Genomic DNA, 18243 nt, shown 5'->3' with positions numbered 1-18243 from the left:
CTCATCCATATCATCATGTGAAATTATCTCCCAAGGGAACTGATGGAAGATCTGTAGCTGTACTCTTTTAGAACTGGATTGGATAAAACACTACATTTTGCGTCTGTGTGTGTGGAGAGATCATTGGCAGGAGAAAGCACCTAGATGACCTATCAGTAATAGGAGGAAGTGATTGATATATCTATATCTATATCTATCTATATCTATATCTATATCTATATAATGAAAAACAGTCAAAAAAGGGTGGGAGATTATGAATAAGACTCTGATTTGGAGAGCTGAAAGACATGACTGGCATTTACCTACCGGTCTTTTTCTTTGGAGTTTGCAATAGAAAGTTATTTATTACGAATGTAGGATTTACTCTCACTGTGTAAAAGGATTACACCATTGGAGAGGTAAAATATGGATCTGGTAATAAATGTAATCTACTGTGTTAATTTCAGCAGCTTTACTGCAACTAAAAATTCAAACTGAAATTTAAATTTAGAAAAATATCTTGTAGATTCCAGGAATTTCTCTGTCTTACAGACAAGCATAACAGTACACAGGAATAGACAATTGCCTAAGGATTTCATTTCACTGAGATAAATATATGAGATTTACCAAACATTTTGTTAAGACAACACTGACCGGAATGGTGAAACACTTCCTGGGTCTCAATTATCCCCTCTGCTTCCACAGTGGAAGCAAATGCTGCTTGGGTAGATGTCCCCTGGGGACTACGGATGCAGGGAGTGCTGTTTTACAGATGCATTATTCACCCTTCCTCATTCCCACAGTAGACTCTCCATGTGTACTCTGGAAGGTTTGGACTCCACAGTCTTGGAAGGGGAGATAGCTAGGATGGCTGGGGGAGGAACTGATATCTGTGGCAGTCTTTCCTCAAGAGGCAGTAGATATCCATTCAGACATGCATACCTAAGTTAATACTGCTTTGAAACAGTATTAACATTGGCTCCATGCCAGCAATGTCCTCAGAGAAGGGGATTTGCTCAGATGGGACTTATGTTTTCACAAGGCAGAGGAGGAAGTAGCTCAGAGGAGTGCTCTTCTGCTGGACTTGGGATTCTCTGTGTTGCACATTTCCTCGAACTTATGGTTTTGGGAGGCAGTGCTCTCCTCCTCTTGAAAGGCAAGACTTTGTAAAAAATTGTGCAAGGTCTACCTCTTAGACTTTCCTGTCTCTCCTCCCCTCCTCCATTCCCCAGAGATACCCAAGGGAGGGTAAAAGAAGGACTTTTGGCCTCATGTATAATATTTTGACACTGCAAGGCCTGAGCATGCTCTCCCTGAAGTCAATGGGAACAGAATCAGGCCCTCAAGGTATTTAGATAGGAGCGGGTTATGTTTTAAAATCGTATGCATATTTTTTTCATGATGTATACTTTGTATAAATATTAAATTCATTTAAATTAACATTTATTAATTGAAAATGAAGCACAAATAGAGTCAACACATTATTTTTTTTTTGTTCAGTAGCTGTTAAAGTGTGTGGTGGGGGAAAAGCCCTAAACTAATTCAAAATGCCAAGCCATATAGCCTCCCTTTCCAAGTATTTGCCTTATGCATTAAAAGAAAATGCCCTTACAGTACCTTTTTACAATTTACATAAGCTCAAAATCCATGATGTAGAGAAAAATATGACTTGCATAATGAATCCATCACTAAGAAAAAATGAAGGTATGCAAAATAAACAAATCAACCAGATGAATACTAATTATCTATATGCAAAATCTAGAAACACTCAGTATGCAGAACAAATCACTTATTGCAGTGAGCACTTATAACTAATTTCCTGCTGGAAGAATTTTTTCCACTAGCCTTAGTGAATTTATATACACTATAGAAAGGTAGTAGCTAAATAAATATTATTTTAGTTTAATTGGATTAAAATTAGAAATGCAAATTCTAATGCACCGTATCTCTAAATCCTTGTGTCCCTTTTTATGGTAATACCAGTCTAATGGTTTAAGCCTATGAAGAAAAAACACTGAAAATTTTAACTAGCAGCTTTGCAGGGGGGCAGAAAGAAGCAAAGAAGATTTAGTGGTGAAAAGAGCAAATAAATAGGTGCTCCAAGATTAAAAAGAGGGTAGAAGTGCATGCTGAGCTGTTGAAAGACCTCTCTGTGTTTAAAGAAAAATATTGTTTGGTTCTTTCACCAGTGCATGATCAAAATAAGAGGTACAAATTAGTTCATGGCTGCTGAAGCTACAAAACATCATGCAGAGAGCTGTCTTTGGGAACGTTTTAATGAGGAGAAGAGGTCATCAGACTGTGACATTGCTTTTCAGAATTCTTCAAGAACAACACAGACTTCCTGTTCCAAATGTGGTAAAGAATAAAACAACCTTAGTAGTAATCGTACAACTTTTGAACCGTGTTCCTTGGAAATACAGTACAGTGCTCATTTTGTAGCTTTAGTTAGCTATTTCAAAGGAACGCTTCCATATTTTCCATGTGCCCTTATTTCAAAAGTACAGTGAAATGGTAGAGCTTCAACGAGGATTATATTTATAAAATAAAGTTTTATTCAGTCTTCTAAAGAGATTTTAATGTTTTCATTGCTCTAGGTGAAATGGTACACTGTGGCTCTGTTCATTAACATTTAGCATCAGTGCAAAAATCAAGGATTACCACATGCAGTTTGAAAGGACATCCAAAATGACTTTGAAATTAAATTCACTACAATCTTAGTTTTGCAGCATTTCAAAACGTGATTTTAAAATTTATAAGTTAAGATAATGACATTCTAGGTCAAATATACCCAGCCCAATAACAAGTCCCACATAGAATGTCATTACTTAAACTTGCAATGTATTGTTGTGTGCTGAATGAAATCGAAGAAGCTTGAGTTTATTTGGCAAAAAAAATAGCCTCAATATTGTTTAGACAGACCACTGGGGGATAGAAAGCATTGGTAAATCAAATAATTGTTCTAAGCTTGAGTAGCAGGAGTTCTGCAATTTAAGTGGCTGCAGGATTAGGCTCTATATTAATAATATTGTAAACTACCCTAGTCCCAAACAGTCAACAATGTACTTTGCTCCTAATAAATATATGTTACTATACAAGACAGCTCCTGTACTGACACATGCACACAATTCTAATTCCAAAGTCTCTGTTACAAAACTCCATAACAACAAGAGGGAATACAAATAGGTGTGATATCACTATTACCTTATTTTGTTGTATTATTTTAATTTAAGGATGACCTGGTGTTACTCCCGACTGATCAAGTCAATGCTTAACTTATAGAAAGCACTGTGTTACATTGTACACTTTAGCTTTCTCTTGGTTAGAATATCTATAATGTATTAAGCTCTAAATGAGCTTTATCAGTAGTGGTACGAAAATGGAATAGAGGGAATACTGCTTATTGTGTTGCAGTGTTATGCTATGGGTCTCTTATGTTTCATATGCTGTTACAGTACAACCAATTATGTTACAGAAGTAAAGTGAAATAAGAACTGTATCACCTTAGCCTTTTGTCTCTGTTTATTCCCCCAAATGAAGAAAAAGTGAAACTGATGCCCACTCCTGCTCCCCAGGAAAAAAACCCTCTCATATTATCAGAGGGGTAGCCGTGTTAGTCTGGATCTCATATTAGTTTCAATGGCATTTTTATTCCCCCAAATGAAGAAAAGTCTGGATCTCATATTAGTTTCAATGGCATTTTTTTCTGAAATAAAAAATGAAGGCAAAGACCCATCCTCTGACTTTTTTTTACATTGTATACAATTATGCCGAACATTGAAAGTTTACAAAACATGCATAGCTATGTATATTTCATCCATTTCCTTTAACACAATCATTATTAGATTATGAAATATGTTTAAAATATTTTGAGTCATTAATCTTAATCTTACAATTGTAAATATTACCAAATACCTACATTTGTAATCAGGTCATTCCAACTTTGAGGAATCTTGTATGGATCAGTTTTCTTAAACATATCTATTTGCTTGTCTTCTATAGAGTATGCCACTACTTTTTCACATTTACATGCCCTAAAAAACAGTGGGGAATAATTTAGTTGGATGTTTCATCTCTAAAAAAATCCCAGTGTCAATTTTTCTCACAAAGACTAACAAGTTTGTTGATTTTCAGTTTAAACCTTTAATCCTGTTTGAATGGATTGATGTCTTTGGCCTTGATTTACGATATTCTTCTGTCAGTGATTAGGGCCTGGGAGTTTGGGCTAATCTGAGATTTCTCCTCTTTTTGTATTGTCATTCCAGTGCCCATTATTCTTCTTTTTTCCCCTGTCTAAGAATACCATTGTATTCTATTCAATAACCATTGCTCACTAAAAGAAGATGTCTTAGATAGCCAATTAGCTGTTATGCATAGAGTTTTTAGCCAGCATGGTAGCAGTATTTGTTACAGGACTGTAAGCAAAGCACTGAAAAGTAAATGTTAAAAAAGAGACGGAAGAAAAAGGAGATTCTGAAAATCTGAATTTTGCTTTCAATTATCCCAAACTACATCTACAGGCAGTAATGACAAGTGTCAGTTTTCAGAATCAACATGATATGAGACAGGAATCTTTGATTCAGTGGATAAACTGTGATGTAGAAATATTGGAGCAGATTTACTAGTAAGTATGCTTTTATAATTAGTGTATCAATGATTCTGTGTTTAATACATAAGTGATACTGGGGTCTTTGAAACTTTTAGCAACTGTCAAAAAACAAGACACTATATCATGTTCTTAAAGTCAAACTCAGTTAAACCAATGGGTCCTTATTGACTATAACAGAATTACAATGATGTAATCAAGTGAAGGATTTGGCCCCAAATCTTGTTAAAACATATACATTTTAATAGGCTTTGAAAAGCAATGATCATAGGCATTGCTAAAATTAATGGATATTTTGCAGAAAAAACTTTTATATAAGATCAGAGACTTTTCACAATAGATTGTTTACTGTCAAAATACTTTTTGAGTCAGAAATGAATTCTTTGCATATGCTACAGATATAAAACCACTGTTTTTATTTAAAAAAATAGATCATTCATAGGTAATGATAATTTAAAACTAAAATCTTATAAAATTGTATATATCACATTATGTGTAGATTATTAACATAAATATTCATTTTCTCAGAATTAGTGATTTGCTAAGTATTTGCAAGTGGTTTTACATTTATTTCAGATCTAGATTTTTATTTCTTGGTTCTAAATTTGATCTAAGAATTATACAAATTATAGTGATGTTCTAGCAATGTTCTATTTTCCTTCTATTCTCTAAAGGATTTATCCTTCAAATTTCCGGCAAAGGACTTATGCATGTGCTTAACTTTAAGTACATAAATAAAGTTGGTTGAAAAACTGGAAACTTCAAACAAAACGAAAAAAGGACCTATTTCCTGTTGTTTGTGAAATTTTCAGTGACACTCTTTACCTACAACTTTACAGAATCTGTTTCCCAAAAACTGGGCTTCAGTAAGAAAATGTGGGTTTTGGTAATCACATTGAAAAATCTATGATGATTTTGAAAGTGATTTTAATAAAATTGTTGTTCAAAATAGCACAGCAAAATTTGCCGAAATTGGAAAATTTCTGTAATATAGACAATTTTTCAAGAAAAGTTTCATTTTTTTAAAAAGGCCATTTTGCAACAGAACAATACTGTGTCAAAACTTTTGACCAGATCTAATGTGAATAGTCCTACTGAAGCCTGTGACTTCTGGCCAGAGTGCTTGGCACCTTGCTAGACTGATTCTTAAAATTCTAAGTATGTGAAAAGAAATCATGCTGATTTATTATAGGATATATTCTTTACCACCAGATTAGTTAATAAAGTAAAACTGTATTTTTATAATCTATGTAATAGTATTTTAATAAGCAAACTTACTTATGAATTGTATAGAGTAACATAGAGACCCTACATTGTATTATTTCGTGGCCTATGGCCATAACATCTTGTTTTATGGTCTGATTAGATCTCATACCCTATATTTGACTGGAACTAGTTAGTCCTGAAGTGAGAGACCTAGGAGGAAAATCTAGGTGCTGTAAGAAGTGGTGCTGGTGATTCAGGAAGTGGTATAGTTCCCTATGAGTCAATAAAGAACTTGGGCTACAGGAAGGTGTTATGGGGTACTGTGTTGCTTCAAGTTATTAGCTTTTGGATGAGACACAAAACTAAGAACCTATCCTGTTGTGCTCAGTAAAGATTATATGGCAGTATTGGAATGAATAAGTATGTTAGCCACTGTTTCCTAACCAAATTCTGGTTTGATTAATTACATTCTGCCACTTCAAAGTTCCTCCACCTATTTCAAAAGGACACAGTATTTTTTCTTCACTTCTATATTAACATAAGAACATAACAGCAGCCATAGTGGGTCAGACCAAAGGTCCATCCAGCCCAGTATCCTGTGTACCGAACGTGGCGAATGCCAGGTGCCCCAGAGGGAGTGAACCTAACAGGTAATGATCAAGTGATTTCTCTCCTGCCTTCCATCTCCACCCTCTGACAAACAGAGGCTAGGGACACCATTCCTTACTCATGCTGGCTAATAGCCATTAATAGATTTAACCTCCATGAATTTATCCAGTTCTCTTTTAAACCCTGTTATAGTCCTAGCCTTCACAACCTCCTCAGGTAAGGAGTTCCACAGGTTGACTGTGCGCTGTGTGAAGAAGAACTTCCTTTTATTTGTTTTAAACCCACTGCCCATTAATTTCATTTGGTGGCCCCTAGTTCTTATATTATGGGAACAAGTAAATAACGTATTCACTTTCTCCACACCACTCAGGATTTTATATACCTTTACCACATTGTTACTCTTTGCTACACAGCTGTCATGTTCTACAGGTTGTCTTATTTTAGCATTGGGCGCAGTGACTGGCATAGATATTCTGGCCTAGAATACGTGTGCAACTCCTCACTGAAGTTGACATGAGTTTTCTCTGGCATCTGAGCTAAAATAAAGCCTAGAGATGGAAAAATATTTTGGGGTCCTGTACAAAGGTGCTATGTAATTTAACAGATAATGTCTGGACTATTAGTCTATATATAGCCTACTACAGGTAGATACATTTAGACAGAAGAACTCCCTTTAAAACATTAACATTTTAATTCTGAATCAGACCTATCTTTCTTATTGACATTTTTATGTTTTTTAATGACCCGTACAAGGCTGCACCTGTAGCCTATTGCTACATTAGACCTGAGATCTCTAGAATTCTGAGGCCATAGTCCCAACTCTGTTTCCATCAGTGGAAAAGAGCCAAATGGAACCTAGATGGGACAAGGAAACTGAAAACCCTTTTCTACAGACTAGTGTCCCATTTCTTGGGACCCTATAGAAACTCCTCCAACAGAATCCTGCAGCATTATTCATGCTCAGAAATTTAGGGGTGGAGCGAGAAGTAACTACTCTTGGGAAATGTGCCTGGGACAGCATGTTGGACAGCCAAGGTGCAGTTAGCCAATAGCAGCATGGTATTTAAAGGTCACATGCTGTGGCTGCCATGGGGAAGAGTGGCCAACAGGGCAGCTGTATGAAGACAAAGGGCCTGTACTGGTGCCCTAAGATCCAATAGCTTTAGGAGGCCCAAACCTCTACCCATTCCATGTGGCTTGGTGAGGTGACTCCAACCCCAGGAGAATGTTCCCTTCATGAGAAAGACCAGTACTGGGGAAAATATAGCCCATAGTGGTAAGTCAGGGTTACAGAATCTGAGTGAAGGAGAACAGAGAGACAGAAAAATAACAGGAAAGAAGCAAATAATTGGTATTAATAGATTGATAGGTCCAATTCACATTGAAATAAACTGGTAGCCAAACTGTGTGTATGTAAGTTTTCTTGTGGTTTTCTTGTGCCACCAACCATCATTAAAGCTCCAAGGTTAAGAATTAAACATAAAATTTCTGGTCTTCAAACCTATCAGAATGATTATAATTATGGACAGATATTCAGCTTGATCCTATTCTCTAGCACCTGGCCTATCACCTGTGACTGTCAGCCAGTGCAGCATATAAGGCAGGGGCAGGATGTTATTTTTTTGTAACAGGCTTTAGGTGATGTTATCAGTCATTCTCTATGAGGAATACAGACACTTCCTCAAAAGTAAATGAAAAATTGAGTAGTATTTGTTTGTTTTCCCTATAGGATTAGTGTATTGCAGCATATTTGTCTATATTTAAATAAAAGTTGTGGATGTTTTACTACTTCTGTTAAGATGCATATTCCAATTATTTTTAAATCATGATGATCGTGTTGAATGTAAACTCTTGTTACTGCCTGAGCTTTGCATCTGAATAATGAGAAACTGCCTGCAGTAGCCAAAACCCAAATGTGATATTCAAATCCCTACACCTTTATATTCATATGTCATGGCTCTTCTTTATTTGAAAGAGTAGAGAGGCTTTATCTCAAGGCAAAGGTGAAGAGTAGGTAACTAAAGGAGGGTAAATAGATCAGTTTTCACAGCCTATCTAAAGCATTTTGCTGAATTTTCAAAATGATATACAAAATCTTGACAGGGTCAAAGTTTGAAAATGTTTGCAGCACTTATAACTTCCTAGCAAATGAGGTGTGTGGTGGGTTTTTTGTTTGTTTTGGGTGTTTTGATTTTTGTTTTGTAAAGAAAATCATCTATTTTTACAACTGCTTAATACCTATGACCAAAGTTTTAGGGAGATAGTATCTGAAAGAATGTTAACTCAGAATGTAGAAAGTAAGTCTGTATAATTATTGTTCACATGGAAGTGTGATTGAGAACTGCAATTCCATTCACTCATCCTCTTGATCCTACTGTCGCGTAGCTTGAGGGAGAAAAAGGTCTCATGCAGGCAAGAAAAACAGCACTAGTGAATGCACTTGCCAGGACAGTTCACCCTCATAAAGTTGTTAAACCAGAATCCAATTAAATAAATATACTGGGAAATAGCTGGATACCTCCAAATGCTACTACTCAAATCTCAGCCGGGATTGATCAAACAGGTGTTTAAAAAGAAAAAAAATGTATACTAGAGGTGAAGCTGGCAGCAACATTTATTGTTAAGGTTGCTTAAAACTTCCCATTATAACACACTACTTTAAGTTACTTGTAACTTTGCTGAATCATTTGGGGCTCAGATTTTTCATGCCAGGTCTCTTCCTGAGTTTGCTTTTTTTTAAATGTTTCCCCCAAAATGGTACTGCTGTCTCTGAGAATGAGGTTAGAAGAAAATAGTTTTGTTTTGCCAATGTTAAAAAATTCTTACAACTCTTGGAATTGACAAACTTTTGAGCTACACAGAGTTCTTCTTCAGTACATTTCCCAGACCTGAAGAAGAGCTCTTCGTGGCTCGAAAGCCTGTCTCTCTCACCAACAGAAGTTGGTCCAATAAATATTACTTCACCCACCTCGTCTCTCTAATATTTTGGGACTGACATGGCTTGAATTACACTGCATACAACTCTTGGAATTGAAACTTGCCAGGGGGTTGCTCTGGGATAAGAAGGTTGCTGTCCATGTGAAATCTATCCAAAGTTGACTAGGTTATAACTGATTTTTCAGAGGTTTTTCATATGATCTGTAGACTCTTGTTAGAGGGTGGCAGCAAAGTCCCTGATTACATCTGCACTGAGTATGCTCCATAGCCACCGAGCCACTGAGCATGTTTCAGCCTAGGGTTGCAGAGGCTGAGCAACACTTTTACTGCAGTTGCTCCTACTGGCTGCCAGGAGCCACTGTGGTGCCAGTCATCAGAAACAAGAGCAGGGAGACTGTCTCTCCTGTGCTGTCAATGTTCCCCCCTTCTGGTATGTAATAGGTAAGAATATCAAAGAAAGAAATTCAAGGACCATTCATCCATTATGATCATTCAGTCTGACCTCTGCAAGATGCAAGGCCACATCCACCCCCCACCCCTCCCCCCCCCCCCCCTGCCCCATGCCGGAGGAAGAAGAAAAAAAAAGCCCAGGGCCATTGCCAATCTGGAGGGGAAAAAATTTCCCGACCCAAATATGGCGTCAGCTGAACCCCGAGCATGCAAGACAAGACTCTCCAGCCAAACCCTCTGAAAAAGGTTATATCATACCATTCCCATTGTACTATTTAGTGTGGTGGCACTAATTGATGACATTGACTAGCCCCCCGTCCCTATCAGTTTTTGCAAGAAAACTGGTTGCAAAGTCAACCACTCAATAGTTAGGAAATGACCAATTTAAGGTAGCATGCTCAAGTTTACTTTGCCCATTTCAGGTGCATCCATTATGATACTGGCTTTGATTATATGGTCACACACTATTAATTCCAGAAGAGCCCTGCTTTATTTCCTGTACAGGATGGATAGTGTTTTGGGAATAAATCAAGGATGTATAGAGAGTGTTGTCTATAGCAGTGGTTCTCAAAGCCCGTCTGCTGCTTGTTCTGGGAAAGCCCCTGGCGGGCCAGGTCAGTTTGTTTACCTGCCGTGTCCGCAGGTTCGGCCGATCGCAGCACCCACTGGCCGCGGTTCGCCGCTCCAGGCCAATGGGGGCTGCAAGAAGTGCGGCCAGCACATCCTTCGGCCTATACCACTTCCCGCAGCCCCCATTGGCCTGGGCCGGCAAACTGCAGCCAGTGGGAGCCGCGATCGTCTGAACCTGCAGACGCGGCAGGTAAACAAACTGGCCCAGCCCGCCAGGGGCTTTCCCCGAACAAGCAGTGGACCGGCTTTGAGAACCACTGGTCTATAGAACCCCTGCTGCATTGTTGCAGAAGTTGGAAGGTGTGTAGTGAATGAAGCAGGAACTGCAGGAGGAGAAAGTATGACCTTGTGATGAAGGAAGTAGAATCCAAGTATCCATGATGGCATTTAAACTTTTAAAACTTTTCACAGGTGTCCACTAATTGTGTTCCTCATTTTTGGGTTCCTCATTTTTGCAGAAGTGCTGAACACGCACACCAGTAGCTGAAGTCAAAAAGAGCTTGTGCTTTGAACATATAAAGTGACCTACAGATGCTAAGTACTGTGAAAAATCAGCTCCTAGGCATCTCACCCTGCACACCCAAAAGTAACGGGCACTTTTGATAATGAATCTCTCTGTCTTGGTTCCCCATTTGCAAAATGGGGATAACACCTCCTTACTTCGCAGGGATAGTGTGAAGATAAATTCATTAACGTTTGTGAAGCACTTAAGCACCATAGAAAACCCATTTATCCCCCAGTGTAGACAGCACTATATTGACGGAAGGGCTTCTCCTGCTGACATAGCTACCACTTCTTGCAGGTGTGGATTAACTATGCCAATGGGAGAAGCTCTCCCATTGGCGTAGTCATAGGTGCTGGAACTAGGGGTGCTGGGGATGCTGCTGCACCCCCTGTCTTGATGTGGTGTCCATCATATACAGGGTTACAGTTTGGTTCAGTGGTTCTCAGCACCCCACTATACACATTGTTCCACCACCCCTGGGCGTGGTAGCATCTTCACTGAAACACTACAGCAGTGCAGGAGGTCTGAACTAAGGTTACAAAGACAAATTCATTCAGTTATTTCCTAATTGATAAGTGCCTTGGTTTGTAACCTTAATGTTCATTTAATGTCACTTTTTAAATGTAATTTAACATATTATGCAATTTATGCTAGTTGAGCGAATTTTCAGGCTCTTCATCTAATTTAACATGTGCTAAGTTGTAGCCTCTGGCAGATGGGTTTGTGGTGGTGGTAGACTTGCCAGTAGGGTTCGCTGCCCAAATTACAGGAACAATGGAATTTCTGTACCCCAGCCTGCGCTCAAGACCGGGTTTTGGCACCATTGTGCCATCACTGCTGCTACTCCAGCTTCAAAAGCATCAGCATGTCTTAGGGTACGTCTACACTACGGGATTATTCCGAATTTACATAAACCGGTTTAACAAAACAGATTGTATAAAATCGAGTGTGCGCGGCCACACTAAACACATTAAATCGGTGGTGTGCGTCCACGGTCCGAGGCTAGCGTCGATTTCTGGAGCATTGCACTGTGGGTAGCTATTCTGTAGCTATCCCATAGTTCCCGCAGCCTCCCCCCCCCCTTTGAATTTCCGGGTTGAGATCCCAGTGCCTGATGCGGCAAAAATCATTGTCGCGGGTGGTTCTGGGTAAATGTCGTCAGTCACTCCTTCCGCTGGGAAAGCAACGGCAGACAAGCATTTCATGCCTTTTTTCCCTGGATTGCCCTGGAAGATGCCATAGCATGGCAATCATGGAGCCTGTTTCGCCTTTTGTGACTGTCACCGTATGTGTACTAGATGCCGCTCACAGAGGCGATTCAGCAGTGCTACACAGCTGCATGCTTTTGCTTTTGCATGATAGCAGAGATGGTTATCAGCCATATTGTACCATCTACCATACCATAAATTGGTAATAAGATGGGCATGGCTACCAGTGTTTTGCACTGTTCCATTTGCTGCTGTCATAAGTGCCCCTGGCTGCTCTTAGCCAGGGGCGCAAAAGCCAAAATTGGGAATGACTCCCTGAGTCAATCCCTCCTTTTTGGTATCTAAAAATAGAATCAGTCCTGCCTAGAATATGGGCAAGTGTACTAGAGAACCACTGTATCAGAGAACCAGAGAGCACAGCTGCTCTGTGTCAGATCCTGCATAGATTATGAGCTATATGCTATTCACAGGGGGTGCTCCTGCAACAACCCCACCTGTTCATTCCATTCTTCCCCAGCCTTCCTGGGCTACCATAGCATTGTCCCCCCACTTGTGTGATGAAGTAATAAAGAATGCAGGAATACTTGTTAGTGAGAAATGAGTGGAAGGCAGCCTCCAGTTGCTATGATAGTCCACATAGGACATTAAGGAGTGTGGAGGAGAGGAACCCAGCATCCTGCTGCTAGTCCAGGGGCAATTGAATCTTTTCTTTACACATGAAGGGTGGGGGCTGATGAAGCTCAGCCCCCTGTTGTTATGATGATGATGGTTATCAGCCATATTGTACCATCTACCAGGAAAAATTAGGGCCAGGCACCCTTGATCGACCTGACGGATGCTAGTACGCATGGTTACCAGTCCTTTTGCACTGCCCCATGTGCCAATAGGCTGATGATGACGATGGGTATCAGTCTTATTGTACCATCAGCCACCCATGGCGGGGGGGGAGCAAGGATGTTGGTGTTGAGTGCTGCACCATCGCGTCTATCTGCAGCATTCAGTAAAGTTAGGGTGACATGTAAAAGAGTCAAGACAGGATTGTTTTCCCTTTCACTTCTGGGGGTGGGTGTGGGGGGGTGCATAAATTGCCTAGCTATGCCCTGACCCACCGCGGACACTGTTTTTGACCCTAGAAGCATTTGGAGCTCAGCCAAGAATGCAAATGCTTTTCAGAGACTGCAGGAACTGTGGGATAGCTTGAGTCCTCCAGTCCATGAGTGTCCATTTGATTCTTTGGCTTTCCGTTACGCTTGCCACGCAGCAGTGCGCTGAGTCCCTGCTATGGCATCTGTCTGGAGATATTTAAAAAATGATTTTGAATTTCGTCTTCTGTAACGGAGCGCTGATAGAACAGATTTGCCTCCCTTACAGCGATCACGTCCGCATCGTCCATGGTGGAGCTCTTTCTTTATTTTGATTTTTAACTGCATCACCACCCGTGCTGATCGGAGCTCCACGCTGGGCAAACAGGAAATATTCAAAAGTTCGCGGGGCTTTTCCTGTCTACCTGGCCACTGCATCCGAGTTCAGATTGCTGTCCAGAGCGGTCAGTGGTGCACTGTGGGATACCGCCCGGAGGCCAATACCGTCGATCTGTGGCCACACTAACCCCAATCCGATATGTTAATACCGATATTAGCGCTACTCCTCTCGTTAGGGAGGAGTACAGAAACCGGTTTAAAGAGCCCTTTATACCGATACAAAGGGCCTCTTAGTGTGAACACTCTAACAGTTAGTCGTCATTTTTTTGTCCAAGAGCTGCAAACCAGTCCTGGCACTCAGATAGAATTAATCACAGAGATGCCAAATCTCACAGTATTCTCACAAGTCGTGCAGTATTTTGTATTTTTCGGGGACTCATGTGAACTCAACAGAATGTCAGCTTTCATTTTTTAAAAAGTAAGTTTCTAGCCCTCATGGTGTCAGAGAAAAGCTGGAAAATCTGAACCCTAGAAGCTCTAAAACCAGAAGGTAACTAAAAAGAAACTCAAATGTATTATTTTTAAAAATCTCATGATTTTTAAATCAATCTCATAATTTTGGGACCTGACTCAATTTTTGAATGCTTGGGATTAGCAATACTGTTCTATATACATTTGGAGGAAGTTGAGCCTGGCAAAGCATGGCTGTTTCTGACAGCCCAGGACCCTTACACCTGGGGACTGAGAGCAATGTGTTCTCATTAAAGGGCCCTTCACTCAACAGTTGCCACCTCCCGCCCCTGCCCGATCTGAAAGAACCTGACTTCAACACATGTTACAAGGCCTATGTAAGGGACAGATTCTGCAAATACACAGGGCCTGTGTTGGCAACTGCATAGCCCCACATGTGTTCCGGAATCATAATCCATCCCAACACAGCCCTGCTTACATGGGAAGCATGCATGCTGTGCCATCCCTTAAAATGAGGCAGCCCACTCCCTCTGGCAGGTCAGCTCAGTGGGCCAGTATGGAGGCAGATGGGTGAGGCCTTCCTCACCCTCTTGGGACCCCCAGGCACTAGGATGAAGCAGTCCTTGTGTGCCCATTAATTTAGAGACTGCAACAGTGCACTGCACAGGGGGCAGAAGAGGGAGGGCTGCTTGTGCCCTGATCCCCATATGCCCATGTTGAGTCCTAAGCGTTTACTGAGGCTTTTGATAAAGATTTGTTTTGGGGGAGGGATTAACTTCTGTTATGATTTGGGAAGTTCTTTCAACTTGATAGTCTGCCCTTCCAGGTTGTTTTAATATATGTGATGTTATATTTTTCTACATAGATGTTAAGAGGTATTCAAGGATGGCACACCTGGGACAGGGGACCTATGGCCACGCTGCCTGGCACACTGGGGCTGGGGGAGTTGGAGTGCTGGGGCTGTGCCACCAGGCTGCCCAGCGCTGGGGCTGGGGTCAGGGGTGCAGTGGGGGTGCTCTGGGCTCCTGCGGGGCAGGGGAGATTGGCAGAAGAGGAAGGAGAGGGGCAGGGCCTCGGGCACAAGGGGAGGGGCTGGGGGCTAGCCTCCCTCAATGGCCAGTTCACCGGCTGCCCATGGAGCTATTGATTAGTGCATTATAGAAATCGAAAAAAATGACAAGATAAATAAAAGTGCTGTATCACTAATCATTTGACTTCTGGGGTAATTTGCTTAATTCAAAGTAGAACTGAGCAATCATTTCTAGAGGACTGAAATTGTGCCACTCAAATTAAACAGCTGAATGTGATGATCTTGCCCTCTAGTGGCTTGCAAAGATGATAATTGCTAGTACTACCATTAATTATTAGATCTACTTTTTTTGGATCCATGGGTGGGAAGTTTAAATCCCAGCAGGTATAGATTCCTCCCAAATTAAAAAAATGCTGTTCATATCAAAGGGACTGATTTAATATTATTATATGGACCGGAAGTTTGCTGCAAATCCAATATCCTGCACCAGCTATGGATGTTTTTGGAGACTTCTATACGTAATATTCAGGTTCCCTATCTGCTTCATTAACATAATTAGGAACAGAACTTATTGAGCAGTAGACAACTTTTTAAAATAGAGGCTGCTTGTGTGCTGTCTCATTTCTATCTTGAACCTGCTAGGCTATGTCTACACATCATTTTGGAGTCAGCTTCTCAGCCTGGGTTGACAGACTTGGGCTAGGAGGGCTCCCGCGAGTGCTCTAAAAATAGCTGTGTAGACAGCATTTTGAAATGGAGGCTCAGGCTGGAACCTGGGCTCTGAAGTCTAGGGAGGGGATTGGGATCAGGCTGGGAGGCTAACTGTGTAGATGTACCCATAGATGTACCCACAGAGGGCTCTAGAGTGAATTAACATGAGGGATTAGGGGCCAGATACTGTGAGGAACTGAGCACTTCCTGGAAGGTGCTAAGTACCCTCTATTCCTGGTGAGTTCAACAGGAGTTGAGGCCACTCAGCACTTGTTGATTGACATCGGGCCCTAAATCACTCCCAAGGCAGTTGTCCTGCTAAAATACTCCTTGAAATCAGTCCCTGGGCTGCTCAGTACTGTAACTGATAAATCTGCTGATGAGCCTGAAAATAGGAATAGAAATTAGGGGTGGACTTTTCAGAAGCATCTAAATGACCTAGATGCATGAGTCCCATTGAGGGTCAGTAGTGGGACGTGACTCTGAATATCATATTGGGATTATAGGGAATGATTGTATTTTTTGAAAATTTGAATTTTCAGTGCCTTTTTTGGGGGGTGGGGACATTTTCTGACCAGCTCTAATGGCTAATATTCACCTACTATTTTACTTGTCTCGTTTGTTCAAAGTGGAGAAGGAGTGTCTTTTGATTGTGGCACTGGTCTGAGGCTCAGGAGATCTTGATTTCATGAGGTGCTGAGTACCAAAGCAGAGATCTCTAAACTCTCACTGACTTCAGCTGGAGTTTTAGATGCTCTGCTCTTCTGTAAAACAAACCAGGCCCTAAATCTCTCTGTGCATCAATTTTTCATCAGTAAAATGGAGATAATAAACCTTCCCTGGATCAAACGGGGTATTGTGAGAATTAAATTTGCTAATGTTTGTGTGTCAACAAGCACCACAGAAAAACCCATAGTCAAATAAATAAAGAGAAAATACAGAAAAGCAGATGGTGGGAGTCCATAAATTGGTGTGCTGCAAGGAGGAGATATTGTTATGATGAGGGGTACCTGTGACTGCATGACTCAAAACCCTCTTTGAGATTGGGTCTGAACACAGTCTTCAGTTAATGTAACTGTCAGGATAACTTCACCACAAGCACCTAAGACAAAAGGAGTTGTGAACTCACCCAACAGTTCTTGGACTGGGTGAGTGGAGGGCTTTTGCTGAGTATTGTTTTGGGTAACGTGTGTGAGGGAAGGCAGAACACACAGAAACCGAGAATGCACTGAACAGAGAGAGAAGCAGAGGCAAAAAGCAAGAAAGTTAAGCAGTAGCAAGTGAACACTGTGACTCTGGAAATAGCTAGAGAACAAGCTTTCAGGTCTGTTGGCTGAAGAAACTTGGGGCTGTAAACTAAGAAACTGCACCTTTTGTTTTTGGTGTCTCCTGCATTCAGAGAAGCAGGACTTTGTACATTCTTTGTAAATAAACAAGATTAACATAGAAAAATGAACAGAGAAAACACCACACTCCATCAATTTCCGCTTCCAATGGGAACATCTCCAGGGCCCAAACTTTGACTAGCCATTCGGGTCAAAAAGGAGCAACACTATTTTTGCAATGCACCATTTCTTAGCAGGAAAGAGGTAATTGGCATGGGATCCATTTTCCCCTTCTTATGTTTCCTGTATTCTAAATTTGTTTTTTATGCTTAATCCAAAAATGTTGGCAAGATGAGTGAGGAAGAGGAACACAGAAATATAGAAAGATCATTACATTTCCTCACAGGTTTCCTTTCTTATTCCTACCTGGTGAGGTAGGATTGGTGTGCTGAGACAAGCTATACCATTTATAACTAGAAGAAAATATTGTCTCAAGTCAAGAAACATTAGTTTTTGTTTTAAACTTCTCTCCTCTAGCTGTCCTGTGCTTGGACTGGCTGCCTTACCGACTAAGCATTTATTTGTCTTTAGCTGTGTAATATTAGGGTGACCAGATAGCAAGTGTGAAAAATTGGGACAGAGGGTGGAGGGTAATAGGAGCCCATATTAAAAAAAGCCCCAAATATCAGGACTGTCCCTATAAAATCGGGACATCTTGTCACCCTATGTACTATGAAGAGATGGCTAGTCTGTAATCTGCACCATGGTCTAAGCCAAATTCTGTCCTGATATGTGGTCTTCTGTGGCATGAAGCCGATGGAAACTTTATGGTCCACATGGATCTGCAGACTCAGAAACAAATTCTCATCTGGAGGGAGTAAGACTTCTCTGGGAATGATATCTGGTGCCCAGTTCTTCTCCATTTTCAATGGAGACATCAAAGCCTGACTGTAGTATATGGTAACTGAACCTGTAAAGGATGACATCAGGGTAGCACTGAGTATGCACTGTTGAAAAGCTTAGTGCTGTTGGGGCTCAAAGAGGGTCTTCCCTAGGTGACTGAGTATAGGGGAGATTGAATCATAGAATTGTAGGACTGGAAGGGACCTCGAGGGGTCATCTTGTCCAGTCCCCTGCACTCAAGGCAGAACTAAG

This window comes from Mauremys reevesii, linkage group 1 (assembly GCF_016161935.1).
Source record: "Mauremys reevesii isolate NIE-2019 linkage group 1, ASM1616193v1, whole genome shotgun sequence".
Classification (NCBI taxonomy): Eukaryota; Metazoa; Chordata; order Testudines; family Geoemydidae; genus Mauremys; species Mauremys reevesii.
The sequence above is the reverse complement of the archived record's forward strand: the minus strand, read 5'-3'. Positions refer to the sequence as shown.